The following is a 21,902-nucleotide window of genomic DNA, read 5'->3' as shown; positions in this document are numbered from 1 at the left end:
ATGTTAAGCTGATGGGGGTTGTGATCCACTTTGTCTCATTAGTGGCCTCTCTTCCCTGCCTGTCTGGCAGCTTGACAGCACATATGCTGAGCATTTTCTGTGTTTCAGGTTTAAAAGGGAAATCCTGTCTAAGTGCAACACAGCTGAATCCTGGATACGGTGGCTGCTGGTGCTGGGCTCATCCCCTTCTATAAGCGCCTGTTTCCCTGTTCAGGTCAACGGTGCTGCAGGCTTAAAGCTGAGAAAGCTGCGGTCAGGACAAGCTGGAAGCTGCCTGGAAGGAGGGGCCTCTGTGGGCATCACGTGGTCCTTGGCTCCACCCACCCACCTGCACCCATAGCCCAGGTGGGCTGCAGTCAGGACGGCCGCGGGACTGGACAGCCCTTGGGTCGTTTGCCTCCTGTAACCTTGAGCTCCGCCAGCGGCTCTTCAGACTTTCCTCCACTTCCCTCCACACGACTGTCCTGGTCAGAGGGTAGACAGAGAGCATCCAGCAGCCAGTTTGCAGTGATGGGTCCACAGTGTCTCTGGCACGGACCTGTCCATATTTACCTTCACGGGGCATCCTTCTAAATTCAATACCAGGCACCTTCCCTTCCTTCCCCACACCCCGCACCCCTCCCCCACAGTTCCTGGGGTTTCCTGGGCAACAGCTCCTTTTCTGGATACGCATTTGCGTCTCCTACCTAATCCTAGTATTGCTTTCCAGTTCCTCCCCCCACCCACCTCAAGACCGGGAGCACATGAATCTTTTATCTTCGTTCCTGAGCCTGGGGCAAGCGGAGGGATGTGTCAGGTGAGAGAAGGGATGAGGCCGCCTGAGGAGAATGGAGAAGGAGAGTGGGGAGCGCTTTGAACCATCTCAGTGGCCCAGCGGGAGGCAGCGGCAGCCAACAGCTGCACGCGGAGAAGACCTGGGCAGGCAGAGGCGAGTGCTCACCTTAGCTGTGCGGCCCAGGCGCCAGGATCCAGTTAACCCTGGATATTGACCTTGCTCCTTGGCCTCGCACGTCTTGGCAATGACTGTCTCTCCAGCTGGCTCTCTGGTTAACCTGAGGCTGGTTTGCTGGCCTCCTGCGTCCACTCAGAAGGTTATGGCATGAACGCCTCCTGTGCTGTTCAACCTGTGGCCACCGCGTGATGGGGAAGGGCTGTCAGTACCTCCTGCCTGGGATGTGTTTGTATTTTTCTTGCAAAAGGCTCTTTCCCCTGTGTCAGAACTTGTCCAGTTTGGGGCAGGGTGCTTGTGACTTCTCTCTCCTAAATCAGTCCGCCTCTCTTCAGTGGACACATCAACCCTTTGGCCTCCTTCCCAAGAGGACACTGATGCGGAGGCCAGTTTGAAGATTTATACCATGATGTATTCGTATTTGAGTCTTTCACGTAACAGGGACACACACCCCCACATGCTTGTATATGCCTGTTCCTCTTGGCAGGCACTTTCTCTATAGTAAAAAGGTATATAGTATATAACTGTAGTGTGTCCGACTCTGAAACCCCCTGGACTGTAGCCTGCCAGACCCCTCTGTCCATGGGATTCTCCAGGCAAGAATACTGGCGTGGAGTGCCATGCCCTCTTCCAGGGGATCTCCTGACTCTGGGATTGAGCCCACGTCTCTTGTGTCTCCCGCATTGGCAGGCAGGTTCTTTACCCCCAGCGCCACCTGGGCAGCCCGTCTAAGTGTCGCAGGCCCATGAATATCTAGACACCTATCACCTCTTCACATGTTTCATGTGTGGCTATTTCCCGGCTTCCCTACCTGGTGGGGAAGAAGTTGTCATCTACAGATCACCCTCCGGGGAGAAGTGCCCTAACCCGAAAGAGTCTGGGCTGGTGGTTGTGGGCGTCACGTTCTTCTCTGTTCAGTCTCTGCCTTGAAGCCGGGGGAGTCCATCCTCAGAAGCGTGGGGCATTCTTGCTCTTGAGAACCCAGTGGGCGTGACGTTTCCACAAGGAACCTCTGCTGCTACCTGCTGCCCTCCGCCGGGAGAGGTCCCAGGCTGTGCCCCCACTGTCAGACGCCCATGAGAATCTGGAGCGGCTGTGCTGTTGCCCTCTGCTGGGCTTGGCATCTGCTGGGCTTGTCCCCCTGATCCACCTGGGATGCGGCCCCAGCTTGCAGCCAAGGACCTTTCTTCTCAAGACGCACCGTCTCAGTGGCTCGGACAGTTAGGGTAGGGGGAGGAGGAGTGGTTGGTGGGACTCTCCCTTCTGTAGAGTGATGACTAATGTCTTTGTCTGGAACTAGAGATTTGTGGGGCTTCCTGGATGGCTCAGCGGATAAAGAACCTACCTGCCAATGCAGGAGACTCGGGTTCGATCCCTGGGTTGGGAAGATCCCCTGCAGGAGAAAAATGGCAACCCACTCCAGTATTTCTGCCTGGAGAATCCCATGGACAGAGGAGCCTGGCAGGCTACAGCCGGAAGGGTTGAAAAGAATCGGACATGACTGAGCAACTAAGCACAGGCAGATTTGCAGATTTACAGAAGGCTGGGTGCAGAGCAGATCTTAGGGACTATATCCAGTCTGAATCCCATGGTTCCATTAACAAGAACTGAAATATTAACAGCTTCCTGTCTGTCCCAGTTTCACGGTTCCTGGGGGGCGGGGATCGCACCCCTGCCTCTCCCTGCACTTGCTTTCCTTGCCCATCCCGGCTTCCTTTCCACCCACGCAGCCCCTTTTCCTTGTGCTTTCCTCCCATGTGGCGTCTGTCCATCCTTTCTTTCCTCCGGTTCATGTTGATATGTCTCTACTCCTGCTTCCATCCTGGTGCCCAGCGTCACCCTAAGACCTCTGACACCTCTGACACGGTGACAGGCTTAGCTTCTCTATTTCCTTTTTAATAAGATGAGGATCCTCATGACATTGTTGATAATAGTCTTAAGCCCACTTCCTGGCATTTGAGAAGGGTTTTACTTGCTTCATTTATGTCCTTACGTCCCCCTGGAGGCCGTCCGCTCCCAGTGGTGAGATGGCTGACTGATGGTCATCAGGAGTCCGCCGTAACCCGGGGCTCATCCAGGGACCAAACGTGGCCTTATTAGCCCCGTGTTTATGACTTCAGGCCAGTTTGTTCCCATCAGACTAATCACCACCTCGGCACTGGACGGGGATGGCTGGGGACGGCCGGGGACCTGTCCTGGTTCGTCCCTTAGCACTTTGAATCCACTTAGTCCAAAGGTCAGTGCTGTAGGACCCTGGGCTTGCCTGAGTCCTCTTCCTGAGACAGGCTCAGATGCCCTCGGGAAGCACTGTGCAAGGAAAACCCCCCGCACCTCGAAGAGGCACCGCTGCCCGGCCTGCTTCAGACTAAGGGGGCTGTGGGAGCTTTTGTCTTTGTGCAGACCCCTTCGTGTCTTTGTGGGACCCGTTCACCCACCAAACGAGCTTCCCTGGTGGCTCAGAGGGTAAAGAATCTGCCTGCAATGCAGGTGACCCAGTTTGATCCCTTGGTTGGCAAGATCTTCTGGAGAAGGGAATAGCTAACCACTCCAGTATTCTTGGGGCTTCCCTGGTGGCTCAGACTACAAAGAATCTGCCTGCAATGCAGGAGACCTGGGTTTGATCCCTAGGTCGGGAAGATCCCCTGGAGAAGGAAATGGCTACCCACTCCAGTATTCTTGCCTGGAGAATGCCATGGACAGAAGAGTCTGGTGGGTTATAGTCCATGGAATCACAAAGAGTTGGACACAATTGAGCGACTTTCACTTTACCCCTACCAAACATATATATATATATATATATATAATTATAGCCATGTTGGTGTAAACATGAATATAATCCAGGCTGGATTCATTATTTTGTTTCACATTATTCGTTTCTTCTTCTTTTATAATAAAACATTTTGAGGGACCCCCTAGAAGTGTGTTTTGGACACTGCACTTCCTGTGCCTGGTGGCTCCATTGGCCCTGTGTGTGCGTAAGTGTTGTCACTTCGGCCTTTCCTGACTCCATGCAACTCTACGCACTGCAGCCCGCCAGGCTCCTCTGTCCATGGGATTCTCCAGGCAAGAATGCTGGGGTGGGCTGCCGTGCCCTCCTCCAGGGGATCCTCCTGACTCAGGGATTAAACCCGCCTCTCTTATGTCTCCTGCATCGGCAGGCAGACTCTTTACCGGGGAAGCCCTCAGTCAGCCTCGGGGCCTCTGTGGATCTCTTCCCCACGATGGCTGAGCCAAAGCCTCTGCCTGGCAGAACTTCTGGGATGTGCTGCCACCTCGCCGAGGTTTATTGAGGAGACAGAAGACACTAGATTTGTTCTATGAGTTGGTAGGACAGTACATCTTGTCCGCATGTATGGCTCCCGATTTAGTCACCAAAGAGACATTTAGACTCTAGAAATCTCAGGGTGATGGGGAGATTAAAGAGAGTTTGGTATTACCAGGATTGTGGTCGGGGGAATCCAGAGACGGCCCCTAAGAGTTGCACCCCCAGGTGGGCACACCGTGGAATCCCCTCCCCTCAGTGGGGTGTCATTCTGGTTGGATTACAGCTCAGGTGACCTAACGGTGGACTTTGAGCTCATCAACAGGGAGGGTGTCCTGGTGGGCCTGACCTCATCAGGAGAGTCCTTAAACCAGAGCCTGGGATGGTCTTGAAATCAGAGGGATATGAAGTGAGACAGTGTCCCCTGCTGGCCTTGAAGAAGCCAACACCGTGCTGCAAATTGCTGGCGGTGGGGACTGCGTGGCAAGGACCTCAGGGTGGCCTCTGGTTGCCGGGAGGAGTCCCCAGCAGCACGGTCTTCGGCAACATGGGAAGAACACGGGAACTTCTGTCCTTCATCTGCAAGAGACCGAGTTCCGCCAACAACCCGTGTGCTCGGACGAGAGCCTCAGACGGGTCCTCAGCCCCGGCCGGCTGTGATCTCGAGGTCCTCCCGGTGAGATGCGGAGGAGCGGACCCAGTTGAACCCTCTTCTGGATCCTTGAACCGTGGAAACAGAGAGATAAGAGATGAGTGTTGCTTGCAGCCCTGAATTTGTGGTAATTGGCCGTGTGGCAGCTGAGACGCCACGCGGGCCTGCTGTGTCTCAGCTTGGCTGTTTGCTCTAGGACTGCGGCTTGGAAGAGAGAGAAAAGGGGAAGATGCTGGCCCCCACGTACCCACAGCAGGAAGCAGAAAAAACGTTTAGAAGCAAGCTGCTTCATTCCCTTCTCGGCTGCCAGACCCTCATCAAGCCCAGATCGGTTGAATAATTAATTCTGCTCCAAGCAGAGTGATACTTTGGATAAAGCCCCATTAAAAACAAAAACAAAAACCCTCAAACGTGTTCTTCAAAGCCATGGCTTCTCCTTTGAAGTGGTTTGTCTGCCATTTATTTGCTGTTTCCTCAGCATAAAAGTGCACAAAGATTTCCACCCTCGTCCAGAGTTTTCCCCTCCCCTCTCCGCCCTCCTTGGAGTCACTAACTGACCCCTGATTCTGCCTTTTCCAGCTGGCTTCGATTGAACTGCATAGCCGGGACAACAGGTCCATTTAGGAAGCCGTGTGTCTCAGTCTTGGAGGCAGTGATTGTCAGGAAGCAGAGAGACTATTTCCAGAAACGGTTTGAGGTTTCAGATCCTGGTGGCCCAGGCCCCGTGGGGATGGGACACTGCTGAGAAGGCTGCTGGCTGTGTGAGCAGGGGCTGAGGCTGGGGGATGGATGGAGGCCTTGGCTGTGAGAGTGAGAAGGAGGGATGATGCTGTGGAGTCCTCCCCACGCCCCAAGGCCCCGCCAACATCCTGCCCACCCCCGCACACCCCACTGCACCCCCCAGCCCCGGCCGGGGGACTGCAGGCAAAGTCTTGTTTTCCCTGGAATGGTTCAGGAGGCAAACACTGAAACCTCCCTGACACCTCAGCACTGCCGCTGCTCTTTGTCTGCTGGTCTGTTGGAATGAATACTTCTCACTCCGATTCCCTGGATGCATGTCTGATGGGTCAGGGCCCCCACTGTGGCACTGAGGGTACCTCTGTCCCTTCTGATGACCAATCCCTCTTTGACTTACTTTTCATGTTTAGCTGTCTTCAACAGGGGCTACCCAGGTGGCTCAGTGGTAAAGAATCCGTCTGCCAAGCAGATGTTGCAGGCTCCATCCCTGGGTCGGGAGGATCCCCTGGAAAAGGAATTGGCACCCCGATCCAGTATTCTTGCCTGGGAAATCCCATGAACAGAGGAGCCTGGAGGGTCACAGTCCAGGGGGTCGCAAAGAGTCGGACACAACGGAGCAGCCAAAGAACAACTAACAACGGCAACATCCATCTGCTAGGGCTGCCCTCACAAAGTGTCACAGGCTGGATGGTGTGAGCAGCAGATGCTTATTGCCTCTCAGTTCTGGAAGCTGGAAGGCCAAGATCAAGGCAACAGCAGGGTCGGCACCTCCTAAGAGTGATGACTGGGCTTCCCTGGTGGCTCAGCTGATACAGAATCCGCCTGCAATGCGGGAGACCTCGGTTTGATCCCTGGGTTGAGAAGATCCCCTGGCTAAGGGAAAGGCTACCCACTCCAGTATTCTGACCTGGAGAATTCCAGGGACTCTATAGTCCATGGGGTCACAAAGAGTCGGACACGACTGAGCAACTTTCAAGAGAAAAAAAAATAAGTGATGAGGGAAGGGTCTGTTCCAGGGCCCCCTCATGGCTCGTGGAAGCTGTCTTGTCTTCATGTCTTCACACCACATTCTCTCCACACATGTTTGTGTTCAGATTTCCTCTTCTCATAAGAACACCCAGTCATATTATTAGATCCCATCCTAATGACTGCATTTTAATTACCTCTTTAAAGATCCCATCTCTTCACGTCCAAGGTAAGAGAAACCCAAGTAAGATGGTAGGTGTTGTGAGAGGGCATCAGAGGGCAGACACACTGAAACCACAATCACAGAAAACTAGTCAATCTAATCACACGGACCACAGCCTTGTCTAACTCAATGAAACTAAGCCATGCCCTGTGGGGCCACCCAAGACAGGCGGGTCATGGTGGAGAGGTCTGACAGAATGTGGTCCACTGGAGAAGGGAATGGCAAGCCACTTTAGTATTCTTGCCTTGAACAGTATGAAAAGGCAAAATGATAGGATACTGAAAGAGGAACTCCCCAGGTTGCTAGGTGCCCAATATGCTACTGGAGATCAGTGGAGAAATAACTCCAGAAAGAATGAAGGGATGGAGCCAAAGCAAAAACAATACCCAGTTGTGGATGTGACTGGTGATAGAAGCAAGGTCCGATGCGGAAAAGAGCAATATTGCATAGGAACCTGGAATGTCAGGTCCATGAATCAAGGCAAATTGGAAGTGGTCAAACAAGAGATGGCAAGAGTGAATGTCGACATTCTAGGAATCAGCGAACTAAAATGGACTGGAATGGGTGAATTTAACTCAGATGACCATTATATCTACTACTGCGGGCAGGAATCCCTCAGAAGAAATGGAGTAGCCATCATGGTCAACAAAAGAGTCCAAAATGCAGTACTTGGATGCAATCTCAGAAACGACAGAATGATCTCTGTTCGTTTCCAAGGCAAACCATTCAATATCACAGTAATCCAAGTCTATGCCCCAACCTGTAACGCTGAAGAAGCTGAAGTTGAACGGTTCTATGAAGACCTACAAGACCTTTTAGAACTAACACCCAAAAAAGATGTCCTTTTCATTATAGGGGACTGGAATGCAAAAGTAGGAAGTCAAGAAACACCTGGGGTAACAGCCAAATTTGGCCTTGGAATATGGAATGAAGCAGGGCAAAGGCTAATAGAGTTTTGCCAAGAGAACGCACTGGTCATAGCAAACACCCTCTTCCAAAAATACAAGAGAAGACTCTACACATGGACATCACCAGATGGTCAACACTGAAATCAGCTTGATTACATTCTTTGCAGCCAAAGATGGAGAAACTCTATACAGTCAGCAAAAACAAGACTGGGAGCTGACTATGGCTCAGATCATGAACTCCTTATTGCTAAATTCAGACTTAAATTGAAGAAAGTAGGGAAAACCACTAGACCACTCAGGTATGACCTAAATCAAATCCCTTATGATTATACAATGGAAGTGAGAAATAGATTTAAGGGACTAGATCCGATAGATAGAGTGCCTGATGAACTATGGACAGAGGTTCGTGACATTGTACAGGAGACAGGGATCAAGACCATCCCCATGGAAAAGAAATGCAAAAAAGCAAAATGGCTGTCTGGGGAGGCCCTACAAATAGCTGTGAAAAGAAGAGAGTAAAAAGCAAAGGAGAAAAGGAAAGATATAAGCATCTGAATGCAGAGTTCCAAAGAATAGCAAGAAGAGATAAGAAAGCCTTCCTCAGAGATCAGTGCAAAGAAATAGAGGAAAACAACAGAATGGGAAAGACTAGAGATCTCTTCAAGAAAATTAGAGATATCAAGGGAACACTTCATGCAAAGATGGGCTCGATAAAGGACAGAAATGGTATGGACCTAACAGAAGCACAAGATATTAAGAAGAGGTGGCAAGAATACACAGAAGAACTGTACAAAAAAGATCTTCACGACCCAGATAATCACCATGGTGTGGTCACTCACCTAGAGCTAGACATCCTGGATTGTAAAGTCAAGTGGGCCTTAGAAAGCATCACTACGAACAAAGCTAGTGGAGGTGATGGAATTCCAGTTGAGCTATTTCAAATCCTGAAAGATGATGCTGTGAAAGTGCTGCACTCAATATGCCAGCAAATTTGGAAAACTCAGCAGTGGCCACAGGACTGGAAAAGGTGTTTTCATTCCAATCCCAAAGAAGGGCAATGCCAAAGAATGCTCAAACTACCGCACAATTGCACTCGTCTCACATGCTAGTAAAGTAATGCTCAAAATTCTCCAAGCCAGGCTTCAGCAATATGTGAACTGTGAACTTCCAGATGTTCAAACTGGTTTTAGAAAAGGCAGAGAAACCAGAGATCAAATTGCCAACATCTGCTGGATCATGGAAAAAGCAAGAGAGTTCCAGAAAAACATCTATTTCTGCTTTATTGACTATGCCAAAGCCTTTGACTGTGTGGATCACAACAAACTCTGGAAAATTCTGAAAGAGGTGGGCATATCAGACCGTTTGACCTTCCTCTTGAGAAATCTGTATGCAGGTCAGGAAGCAACAGTTAAAACTGGACATGGAACAACAGACTGGTTCCAAATAGGAAAAGGAGTACGTCAAGGCTGTATATTGTCCCCCTGCTTATTTAACTTATATGGCGAGTACATCATGAGAAACGCTGGGCTGGAAGAAGCACAGCTGGAATCAAGATTGCTGGGAGAAATCTCCATAACCTCAGATATGCAGATGACACCACCCTAATGGCAGAAAGTGAAGAGGAACTAAAAAGCCTCTTGATGAAAGTGAAAGAGGAGAGTGAAAAAGTTGGCTTAAAGCTCAACATTCAGAAAACTAAGATCATGGCATCTGGTCCCATCACTTCATGGGAAATAGATAGGGAAACAGTGGAAACAGTGTCAGACTTTATTTTGGGGGGGCTCCAAAATCAGTGCAGATGGTGACTGCAGCCATGAAATTAAAAGACGCTTACTCCTTGGAAGGAAAGTTATGACCAACCTAGATAGCATATTCAGAAGCAGAGATATTACTTTGCCAACCAAAGGTCCGTCTAGTCAAGGCTATAGTTTTTCCGGTAGTCGTGTATGGATGTGAGAGTTGGACTGTGAAGAAAGCTGAGCGCCGAAGAACTGATGCTTTTGAACTGTGGTGTTGGAGAAGACTCTTGAGAGTCCTTTGGACTGCAAGGAGATCCAACCAGTCTATTCTAAAGGAGATCAGTCCTGGGTGTTCTTTGGAAGGACTGATGCTAAAGCTGAAACTCCAGTACTTTGGCCACCTCATGTGAAGAGTTGACTCACTGGAAAAGACTCTGATGCTGGGAGGGATTGGGGGCAGGAGGAGAAGGGGACGACAGAGGATGAGATGGCTGGATAGCATCACTGACTCGATGGACGTGAGTCTCAGTGAACTCCGGGAGTTGGTGATAGACAGGGAGGCCTGGCGTGCTGCGATTCATGGGGTCACAAAGAGTCGGACATGACTAAGCGACTGAACTGAACTGAAAGATCCCATCTTCAGGACTTCTACCTTGGCAGTCCCACTTCCATCGCAGGGCGCGTGGGTTCAATCCCTGGTCAGGGAACTAGATTCTACATACCGCGTGCCAGAGCCAAAAAAAAAAGTTAAAGATCCCATCTTCAAACAGTCTTACTCAGATGGATTAGGGGTTAGGTTTTCAACATATGAATTTTAGCAGCAGGGTGGAGGGGGTGCAACAATTCAACCATAATAGGGCTAGTGATGCCATCTGTCTACATCACAAAAAGTTCTTGAGGTTTGAGAGTGATAATGCAAGAAAGGGCAGTTAGAAGCTGACCATGGGACAGACAAGAGGGTTTGTACAAATGTTGGGGTCCACACCAAGGATGCTTCTTTACAGCCCACTCCATCTCTGCCTCCGTCCCCTCCGTCTCTGCCTCCGCCCACTCAGTCTCTTTCTCCGCCCCCTCCATCTCGGTCTCCACCCTCTCTGTCTCCGCCCCCTCCGTCTCTGTCTCCGCCCCCTCCGTCTCTGCCTCCGCCCACTCAGTCTCTTTCTCCGCCCCCTCCATCTCGGTCTCCACCCTCTCTGTCTCCGCCCCTCCGTCTCTGTCTCCGCCCCCTCCGTCTCTGCCTCCGCCCACTCTGTCTCTGCCTCCACCCCCTGCATCTTCTCTGCCTCCGCCCGTTCTGCATCCCGTGCCGCATTGGTTTAGTACTTCGATTGCTCACCAGAATGTTATGGGCAGAGGCCTCTTGACTCATCAGTCCATTCCATGGGTCGTGACTTTCCGACAGATGCTCTTTCCCTCTGTCTCCTTCCTAGAACCAAGGAAAGATCATTTTATGATTTTACAGCTGTCAGAGCTATAAATATTTTTGATAAGCCTGATATTAGTTTTTGGTTTTTTTTTCTCCTCAGTGGTGCTCTGATAAAAATCTCTTTTAGAGCAAGGTAATAGACTATTTTTTCCTAAATATGTCATTTTGTTATTGATAGTTATATAACAAGGGAAGGGATGGGTTTGATAGAATAATTACCTTCTTGGTTGTCATAATCTCCAGCTGGTGTGACTACAAGGGGAGAAACACAATACGTTCTACTGACTCATTTTTTAAAATATTTATTATTAATATTTTTCAAGATGATTAACAGACCTTATTTGTGAAAGTGATAGATATTCTGAGGCCAAGATGCCCCGTCCAGTTTTTTGAGTCTTTTTTTCCAGATAAAATGTGATGCTATCACAATACAGGGAGAACTGTTCTGCTGGACATTCTGACTGCAAGGAACAGGGGAGAACTGCTCTGAGCGCTGATCTCTGAAATTTCATCTGCTGAGTATGACTAAGTTCTGTGTGCGGCCAAATTGGTGTGGGAAATGCAGGTTTAAACAAAAGCCTTTCTTTGATCTGGGCCTCAGAGTCTTTATCCACGTATGCACAGACGTTCTCAGATTTTCCCGCATCTGTCTGTGGAATCCTTCCTCTTGGAGCATCTCAGTGAACAGGCAGCTCTGGGAGATGCCCACGCAGGACAAAAGGGGTCATTCAGGAGCCTCTCGTCCGCACACAGATATGTATGTGGTGTCTCGGTCAACACGTTGCTTTGGCTAAAGGCGGCATGGAGAGTCGTGACTTCATTTCCAACAACCCCCATTATGTTGTCCATAGAAAAACCATTACAAGGTCACTGTGGACTGTCAAGCTCTCAGTAGTAGCCACGTGAAGGCAGATGTTGCTCTGTGTCTCTTTAATGTGCATTTACTTGCTTGGCTGCACCAGGCCTTCGTTGCGGCACGAGGGAGTTTTAGTTGGGGCGCAAGGCACGTGAACTCTTTGTTTGGCATGCAGGATCTTTAGTTGCAGCATGTGGGATCTAGTTCCTTGAACAGGGATTGAACCCGAGCTCCCTGCACCGGGAGTGTGGAGTCTTACCTGGACCATGAGGGACGTCCCACACGTGACTGTACTGTATTTTGAATGACAGTTGATAAGGAGGGAGACCATGAGGAGGAGAATCCATTGTTTCACCCTATAGGCTGTGTTTTTCCCCTTTGACTCAAGGTGTATTTTCATTTAAAAGGAAATATATCTCACACAGTCCCAATGAGGTTCAAGGTATTTTTACTGTCCCGTTAGTAGGAGTGTAGTAGTGTTCGTCTCTCAGTCATTTCTGAGTCTTTTCGACCCCATGGACTGTAACCCACCAGGCTCCTCTGCCCATGGGATTCTCCAGGCAAGACTACTGGAGTGGGTTGCCATTTCCTTCTCCAGGGGACCTTCCTGACCCAGGGATCGAGCCTGGGTCTCCTGCATTGCAGGCAGATTTTTTTTTACTGTCTGAGCCACCAGGGAAGCCCTGTTAGAGACACATTTGCCAGCCTTACTATGCCAGAGCGTAGATACACACTAGTCTTGTGCTTTTTGGCACTTGCAGAGTCAGGGAACCAAAATTTGTGATGTGGCAGACAAGGTTTCGCTAAAAATAAGCTACCGAGTCCAAGAGCCAGGGGTTCCAACTGCGGTGATCAGCTGCCTGGGCCTCTGGCAGGTCTGTCCCGGGAACACTGCTGGAGGGAGGCGGTACTCCCGGGGCTGCTCTGGAACTTCCTGGAAACTTCCCCCATGTACACAGGGCTCCACGAGGAAGTCTGCCTGAGCTTGGCCCAGAGTCACATCCTCTGTTTGTTGAGCTCACCCTCAACAATTAGCCCTCAACAGTGAAAGCAACACCGCTCAGTAACCACTCTTACCAACACAAAGGCATACAGAAGCACTGACCCCCAGCCATAGCATTTGGCTACAAAGAGACCACCCTAGTGATTCAGACGGTTGGCATTATTCAGTTCAGTCAATTCAGTTGCTCAGTCGTGTCCGACTCTTTGCGACCCCATGAATCGCAGCACGCCAGGCCTCCCTGTCCATCACCAACTCCTGGAGTTAACTCAAACTCACGTCCATTGAGTCGGTGATGTCATCCAACCATCTCATCCTGTTGTCTCCTTCTCCTCCCGCCTTCAATCTTTCCTGGCATCAGGGTCTTTTCCAATGAGTCAGTTCTTCAAATCAGGTGGCCAAAGTATTGGAGTTTCAGCTTCAGCATCAGTCCTTCCAGTGAACACCCAGGACTGATCTCCTTTAGGATGGACTGATTGTATCTCCTTGCAGTCCAAGGGACTCTCAAGAGTCTTCTCCAATACCACAGTTCAAAAGAGTCAATTATTTGGCACTCAGCTTTCTTTATAGTCCAACTCTCACATCCATACATAACTACTGAAAAAACCATAGCTTTGACTAGACGGACCTTTGTTGACAAAGTAATGTCTCTGCTTTTTAATATTCTGCTGCTGCTAAGTCACTTCAGTCGTGTTCGACTCTGTGTGATCCCATAGACGGCAGCCCACCAGGCTCCCCCGTCCCTGGGATTCACCAGGCAAGAACACTGGAGTGGGTTGCCATTTCCTTCTCCAATACATGAAAGTGAAAAGTGAAAGTGAAGTCGCTCAGTCGTGTCTGAATCTTAGCAGCCTACCAGGCTCCTCCATCCATGGGATTTTCCAGGCAAGAGTATTGGAGTGGGGTGGCATTGCCTTCTCCGCTATGCTGTCTAGGTTGGCCATAACTTTCCTTCCAAGGAGTAAGCGTCTTTTAATTTCATGGCTGCAGTCACCATCTGCAGTGATTTTGGAGCCCCCCAAAATAAAGTCTGTCACTGTTTCCCCATCTATTTGCCATGAAGTGATGGGACCAGATGCCATGATCTTAATGTTCTGAATGTTGAGTTTTAAGCCAACTTTTTCACTCTCCTCTTTGACTTTCATCAAGATGCTCTGTAGTTCTTCACTTTCTGCCATAAGGGTGGTGTCATCTGCGTATCTGAGGTTATTGATATTTCTCCCGGCAATCTTGATTCCAGGTTGTGCTTCATCCAGCCCAGTGTTTCTCATGATGTACTCTGCATGTAAGTTAATAAGCATGGTGACAATATACAGCCTTGACATACTCCTTTTCCTATTTGGAACCAGTCTGTTGTTCCATGTCCAGTTTTAACTGTTGCTTCCTGACCTGCATACAGATTTCTCAAGAGGCAGGTCAGGTGGTCTGGTATTCCCATCTCTTTCAGAATTTTCTGCAGTTTGTTGTGATCCACACAGTCAAAGGCTTTGGCATAATCAATAAAGCAGAAGTAGGTGTTTTTCTGGAACTCTATTGCTTTTTTGATGATCCAGCAGATGTTGGCAATTTGATCTCTGGTTCCTTTTCCTTTTCTAAATCCAGCTTGAACGTCTGGAAGTTCACCGTTCACGTACTGTTGAAGCCTGGCTTGGAGAATTTTGAGCATTACTTTACTAGCGTATGAGATGATTAGTTTTTCTTTATGGTTTAAATGAAAATACAAAATAAAAAAATTTTTATAGAGAACTTTCAGATCTCTGCGAATGTGTCCGTGGCTCCCCATCAGAGAAGCACTCTTTTAGGAGAATGAAGCTGAGTTTGTGAGTTTCACCCAGGGGTTGAGAAGGCTGCATTTCATCTCTGCCTGTGTGCTGTGATTGTTTGCAAAAAGGGCCACAAATCCTGTCCCTGTTGTCATCCATACTATGGCAGTGTGACCCTGGATCCCCCATCTCCCCCAGAAGGGATAGTTGGCTCCTCCATCCTTCCCATCTGGATGACTTTTGACCTACTGTGGTACCAGATATGATGCAGGCAGAGATTTGACTCTCACTTGGCACTGAGCTTTTCCTTCTCTTGCTTCCCCGGAAACCTGAGTTTGCCACATGAATGAGCCCAGTCTAGCTTACTGGAGGATGACAGCTCCATGGAGAAGAATCTAGGTTTCCCAGCCAAGAGCCAGCCAGCTCCTGGCCACCGACCCGCATGTGCCATCCTCGACCATCCAACCCCTGGGTGAGCCAGGGATGGCCACAGATGGTACACATGTGAGTCTAGGTGATGTTAGCTGAGCCAGGGTGTATGCGTAGCGGTGCCCAGTTGACTGTGGCCTTATGAGCAGTAATAACTGATTTATGTTCTAAGCCACTAAGTTTTGGGGTATTTTGTAGCTAACAATAAGTGTCTGAAACACAATTTTTTTTTTTTCCCTAGGAAGAGGAATCTTATCTTTGAGCAGACTTCTGAAGGGATCTTATATTCTCCAAAATGGTACCATAAGTCAGAAACCGTTGCCTGGAAAGATCAGCTGGGGGCTCTCAAATTGCTGAGAAGGCAGAAAAGGCTCAGCATGGATTTTCTAGTATATTTTAATGACTCCTAGGATTGAGTCTCAGATAATCATTGAGGGTTAGAAAGAAAATACTTCATTGGACTTCGATATTTGCCTTCATTTAGATTTATATTGTTGTTTTGAGGGAAAGTTGTATTTCACGTTACAAGGATAAACATAACGGTTTGGAAAACTCTGCCCCGTGCCATCTCTCTGTGAGCCACACTAGTGGGAGACCTGGTTGTTTGCAACCCAGCTCAGAGCTGCTTACGTGGAACTATGATTGAAGGGCTATCTTTGCAGACTCTCAGAGAGCTGTATCCTTGCAGAGAGAACTGTGTGGTTCTTTAGAATCTATTTTATGTGATTAAATAGGCTTGATTATGAATAGTAATTTGTATCAGAAATAGGAAAAGGTTTTGTCTCTACAAAGATCATTTGAGCAATAGCATGCTTATGTTGCTTTAAATATAGCTAGAATTCTGTAGTTAACCTTGCCTTTGGGAAGCTTCAGGCTGAGGTCAAAAAATCAAAACATAAAACAGAGGCGAGATTTTAACAAATTCAATAAAGACTTGAAAAATGGTCCACATCAAAAAAAAATCTTATTAAAGAAAAAAAAAAACACTCTTTGATACGTTTAAGCTTTTTCCTTCCATCTCTGCACTAATCCCCTTGTCTTTCTTTCTCAAGGCCTAAATATTTTGTGTTCACTTGGATTTTTTTTGTCTTCTCTGTTATATAGCTTCTCCCCTCTCCTCTTGGAGATTTTGTGGTATCACTCAGTCTGATCGATTCAGTGAGTTCTTGGTCCCTGGACATTGTCCTGGGCCCTGCCAAGAGGGGCCCAGGTTCAAAAATATCATGGTTTGAGGCAGCCAGGGAAACTGAGAGTTACTTTGCAGTTGTGTAGTTGTGATGAGAGAAACCTGAGCGGGATGTCAAGGGAGTGAAGACAGGGAGGTTGTATTTAATCCAGACTAGACTGAGTTTATCCAGGAACACTTCTTGGAGGAGGGAGCTCAGGCTTCTTCAGCCAGGATTTTTTAAAGGCATCAAAGGCGATGCCTTAGAAACGTGAAAACTTGCCTTACTTGCAGAGGCCTAGATGTCGTGCCGCTATTTCAGGGGAAGGGAGGGGAGCTGGGCTAGGTGCGGTCCTAGCACTCTCAGGCAAAATGCTCTCAGGCAAAGACCAGGGACTTCGGATGGCCGTTCTCCTTGTCTGTGGCTGTGACCCAGGATCCCTCAACATGTGGGCAAACAAGGCAGGGAAGACAGCCGCCGCTTGTCCCCCCGCCACCCGGTGTCCCTGTGTGCTGTGAGGCCCGCCTGGCCCCGCCCGGCCTCCCCGGGAGAGAAGGTCATCTATTATGTAAGAATCATCCATATTCCACCTGGTGATCAGGGCCAGCATTTAGTTTTGTTTTCCATTATGTGGAATAATTTCAGCTTGTCTTGCAAGTGTCATTATTACTGCGATTTCTCAGTAATAGAAACAGCATCCATTACTTCACCTCACCCTGTGTGTCTGGGTTAAGTGGGGATGCGGAGGCAGCCGCTGGGACAAAGGCACCTGGGTCCCCAGGGGGTGCGGCTTCTCCACGGCTGCGGCCGGCTGGCAGGGGGCACCAATTAATGCTGTGACCTTTCCCTCCGCTTTTCATCAGGGAGTTCCGAGCCGCTGACAAACCTCAATTAAAGAGACTGCACTCCATGGGGCAGGGGTATGTGCCGAGACATCCCAGAGACCCCCTCTCCCTCTCCCCTCCGCCCTGGCCCAAACTGACACAGCAGTGGGTGTGCATGCGGGTTTGGTGAAAGCCAAGCCCGTGGCGATCATCAGAGGTCGGTCTGCTTTGCCTCTGCCCCTCTCTGCCCACCACCCGCCACCCACCCCATGGCTGTTAACAGCAAGGATGCATCCCAGTGGGATCGAGCCAGAGGCAGGAGAACTCAGGGAAGGATGCTCATGGGATGCAGGGCAGACACATCCAGCCATTGCCCTGAGTTTTCGGGGCTACAGGTCCCTCGGGGCTTCGGTACCTCGTGGCATTTCTCCATTTGTGCTTTGCTCATGAGGCTTCCGTTGCCTTGGTTGACTCCATCCTCAGACACCTACATCCTGTCGGGTTGCTCTCCAGGCTCTGAGTCCGTTTGGGGCTCATTTCTTTGGGGCTCTAGAAACACGAGTTGTCTTCCTGGGACCTGGGAAGGCCAACCCTGATGAGCAGCACCCAGATTTTATTTCTGCAAGGAGGCACGCATGTTATGTGTTGAAGCTTTTTTCGTTTTCACATAAAGCACTTTGCAGGACTGCTTGCCTTCCTTCCTCCACCTCATTTCATTTCCTCCTCCTCCCCCCCCACCCCCCGACTCTCCACTCTCTCTCTTTTTCTTCTGGAAAGTGCTAGACTTTTCCAGCTCCTGCCTCTGGGCACGGCCTTTCCAGACCGGGTGGAAGTTGCTGTGTTTCTTCTGAGCCAGGGATTTGTTACAACCATTAATAATAATAATAACAATAATGGTCAGTAGAGGACAATGAACTCAGGTTCTGTGGCTCTGGACGGGGGTTGCGATGTACCTCCCTGCTCTCTGTACCAAGCTGGGTTTGGAGGGTTGGATGGGGAGGCGGGAGCAGTGGGGAGGAAGCCCTGGAGGGGTGGGAGGAGGAGGCAGGAGGAGAGGGAACCCGGTAGCTTGGGACAGAGCCTGTGTTTAGCTGCCTTGGCATTTGGGAGCTGCAAGGGCACCCAGCAACCCCGGAGCTGTCCTGCATCCCAGAAGCCCTGCTGAAAGCATCAGGGGAGGGCAGTGACTCACTGCCCCACCGACGGGCAGCCAGGCAGGCTGTCAGGGCCGCCGTGAAAGGTTGAGAATGGCTTGCCTCGCTCAGAGGTTTGCCCTGGAAGGGATCAGGCCTCACCTCACCTCAGCACCAGGGGCTGCAAGGATTGAGTGAGGTAGCGTGGATGGAAAAGTTCTGCAGAGATTAAAAAAAAAAAACGAAGAAGAAGCTTCAGAAATGAAAGACAGCGATGCTATCAAGTTTAAAGAGGGGTGTGCTGCCATCAGCAAAGAGGCTACAGAGCAGGAACTTCTTCCTGGGGGACTTGGTGGCTTTCCCGCTGCCCTTCCCCCTGAGCACAGGTGGAAGCTGTTTTTATTTAAGGGTCCAGTAAAAAAAAATGCCGCACCCTTCCACTGCGGTGTCCGAGCTGGATGAGCACACGGGGCTCCAGGGCGCCAGGAGGGGTGTCCCTTCCACTGCGGTGTCCGAGCTGGATGAGCACACGGGGCTCCAGGGCGCCAGGAGGGGTGTCAGCCCCACAGGGGTTTCCTGACTCTCCCTCAATGTCAAGAACGTATGATAAAGCCACCAAGGCACAGCAGGTGTCTCTTGCCAGACTGTTCCTTGAAATTCCAAGGGGTGTGTTTCTCCGTGGGAGGGTTGGGGAGGGTGGAACCTCGAGTGAAAACTGTTCAGTCGTGTTTGACTCTTTGTGACCCCCTAGACTGTAGCCCACCAGGCTCCTCTGTCTGTGGAATTCTCCAGGCAAGAATACTGGAGTGGGTTGCCGTTTCCTTCTCCAAATCAGTGGTGGAGAGGGGAGGGTGGAACCTAGAAGGGAGGCTTAAAAGGAGCCCCAGGAGGCCGGCCGGTGCCTGGGTCTGGGGATGCTCAGGGACGCTGGACTGCAGAAGCTGTCCCCCCATCACCTGGGAGTGCCCCCTGCAGCTCTCTGCTGCACAGCCCGCCCTGCCTTCCCGAGGCCACAGGTGGGGCCCAGCGCCCAGGAGTGGGGTGAATACAAGCGAGATCTGCTAGGGTTTTGTTCAGCTTTTTAAAAGGCAGCTTCCAAGTGAAGCTGAGGTGGGATTGTCTCAGTACACCCCACCCCCAGCGCTGGAATAAGGTAATGACAACCAACGGAATGTAGTTGATAAAAGGGTCCAGGGATTTGGTGGGGGAAGGGAGGGGTGGTTTGTCTCCTGGCCTGAAACCCCACCTTCTGAAGTCCGTATGGCTTCTTCCCTTCCATTCGGGTCTTTGCTCAGATGCCACCTTCTCGGAGAGCCCTCTCTCAGCACTGTGTCTGGAGGAGCCCTCCGGCTTTGCACTTCATAATGAGATGCTGGAAGAAAGCCTGACACAGTACTTACAACAGTGAGTACTCGTCGCCATCACGTGGGCAGGGACGGGGCGACGTTCAGTTCGGCGGCGTCCGAGGGGTGCAGCCCCTAAAATTAAAAAAAAAACAAAACAAAAAAACAGTGAGTACTTACTTACTTACTGGAGCCCAGAACTTAAAACAGTTGTGCTATGTCACTATGGTGATGATTTATTTCTCTAATCAACATTATCCCGACCAGCCCTCGGTTTTATAGTATATTGTGAGTTTCTTGTCTGTCTCTGGCAGGACAGGGGACTTGGCTCTTTTGAATCATCAGGACCTAGACTGGTTCTGGTGTGCAGTTGATACTTAATAAAAATTTGCCAAATACCTGAAGGCAGGTAGGCTTCCTGGAGGAAGCAGCAAAGTTCTTATCTTGACAGTAAAGAGAGGGCCTGTGCGTTCTCAGCATGGCTAGCAATAAAGAAAGGTCGTGAGCGTTCTCAGCCTTCTAAAGCGGAGTGTCTCAGCTTCAACACTGTTGGCATTTGGCCGGGTCACTCTCTGTGGTGGGGGCCGCCCTGCGTGTTGTTGGGTGTTCGGTGGCATCCCTGGCTTCTCCACACTAGATGCCTGCACCCCCTCTTCCCCACCCCACACACAAAGCACCCGTTGCCAAATGTCCCGTGGGGAGCAGAGTCACCCCAGCTGAAAGCCACTGTTCTCAGTTAAAACCAGGGTCTCTCCCGGCTGTACCTGACCGATCGCCGCCCACCCCCCATCAAAGCAGCCACCCCGAGTGGATGAAGGCGGCCATCTCTCTGCTGGAATGAAGTGGTTCCCTTTCCACATCCTTGCCCCGCTTCTGCCTCAGTCACGTTGTAAAAAGAAGCAAGACAAAGGAAGAAACACCAGTTGAGGCACAGGCTTTCCAGGGGAAACACGTCTTATGGCCGTGGTGGTGCCTCAGATGTCAGTGTGAGATGTAGGATGAGAAATAATTAAAGCTTATGGACAAAGAGCTGAGACTGCGTGGCCCTCGGCACGTGGCACGGACGCCAGCTGTCGCTGGGGGCAGGGCGGGGCCGGCCTGCTCCAAGGACCTTCTGTCCCCAGGGGTCGTCCATCTGCTGCGTCGTCAGCCTTGACCCTTCAGCGGGATGCTCTCTTGATGCCCCCTCCCAGCGACATCGCAGATGAGAGCCCGCTGCCCCTAGGATTCTCCGGGGCGGGGGGGGGGGAACCTAAGAACTTCAATGAGGGCGGCTCGCACAGTGCCACAAGGCTTTTTTCCCCTTCCATTTTAAAACAAGGTTAAAGGAGGTGTCAGCGTCTTTATTAAAGTGCATGAAAAGGGAACTCTATTCCATGCCCTGTGATAAACCATAATGGAAAAGAATATGAAACCAAGCATGTATATATGTGTGACTGAGTGGCTTTGCTGCACAAGACAAATTAACATTGTAAATCAACTCTACTTCAGTTTTGAAAAGGGCCCTATAAAGGGCATTGTAAATAAATGATGAGGACAACAGAAATATATTGGAGGAGTCAGAGGACGTGAGAGGAAGGGTTTATATTTCACTTTTTACCTTTAGTTGGACAGAAATAATGAAGTAAAATACCCGAATCATTTCTCTTTCTGATCCCTGATGAGCAAGAAGGTGTGTGTGTGTGTGTCTTTATGCAAGATACAGCTAGGCATCACTTTTGTAAGATTCCCCTCTGAAACTTACCCAAGAAAACAGATTTAGCACTTGCTTATAAACAGATGCATTCCATGATTGGGTGATTAAGCCTTCTTCTCTCCCCTTTGAGATCACACATTTTATTTATTTATTTACTCCACTAAGTTGGCTATTTTTATTTTTTTTTTCTTTTTACCAGCTTTATGGATGCTCACCCAAAGTGTACCATTCTGTTTCGCATATTGCATCGTTATTTTAAAATTATGGTATAATATATACATAACGTTAAATCTGCCACTGTAACCATTTAAAGTGTATAACTCATGGCAGTGATTGCATTCAGAGTGCTGTGCAGCCGTCGCCACCGTCCACCTCCAGAACTTTATCACCCCAAACAGGAGCCCTGTGACTGTTGAGCAGTAACTCCCCACTCCTTCCCAGCCCCTGAAAGTGAAAAAGTGAAAGTGTCAGTTGCTCAGTCATGTCCAGCTCTCTGCGACCCCATGGACTGTAGCCCGCCAGGCTCCTCTGTCCATGGGATGCTCCAGGCAAGAATACTGGAGCGGGTTGCCATTCCCTTCTCCAGGGGATCTTCCCGACCCAGGGATCGAACCCAGGGCTAACTGCATTGCAGGCAGATTCTTTACCATCCGAGCCCCCAGGGAAGCGCTGGTAACCTCTAGTTTCTGTCTCTGATTTTGCCTAAACTAGGTATTTCACGTAAGTGGACTCATACAGTATTTGGCATTTTGAGGTACACGCATTTTAAATGGGACGTTCCATTTGTTTGGAACTATTTTGCCTGGTTTTCAGAAGGTATCTGCTGTTT

The 21,902-nt window shown here is 49.8% G+C and overlaps 1 protein-coding gene across 5 annotated transcripts in view; it reads left to right on the top strand.

Annotated features, from left to right (window-relative positions):
- Positions 1-21,902, top strand: part of SLC39A11 (solute carrier family 39 member 11) — a 375,544-nt gene that overhangs the window by 175,470 nt on the left and 178,172 nt on the right. The gene's annotated exons all lie outside the window — the stretch shown is intronic.

Source organism: Bos mutus, chromosome 19 (genome assembly GCF_027580195.1).
Source record: "Bos mutus isolate GX-2022 chromosome 19, NWIPB_WYAK_1.1, whole genome shotgun sequence".
Lineage (NCBI taxonomy): Eukaryota > Metazoa > Chordata > Mammalia > Artiodactyla > Bovidae > Bos > Bos mutus.
The sequence above is the reverse complement of the archived record's forward strand: the minus strand, read 5'-3'. Positions and strand labels throughout refer to the sequence as shown.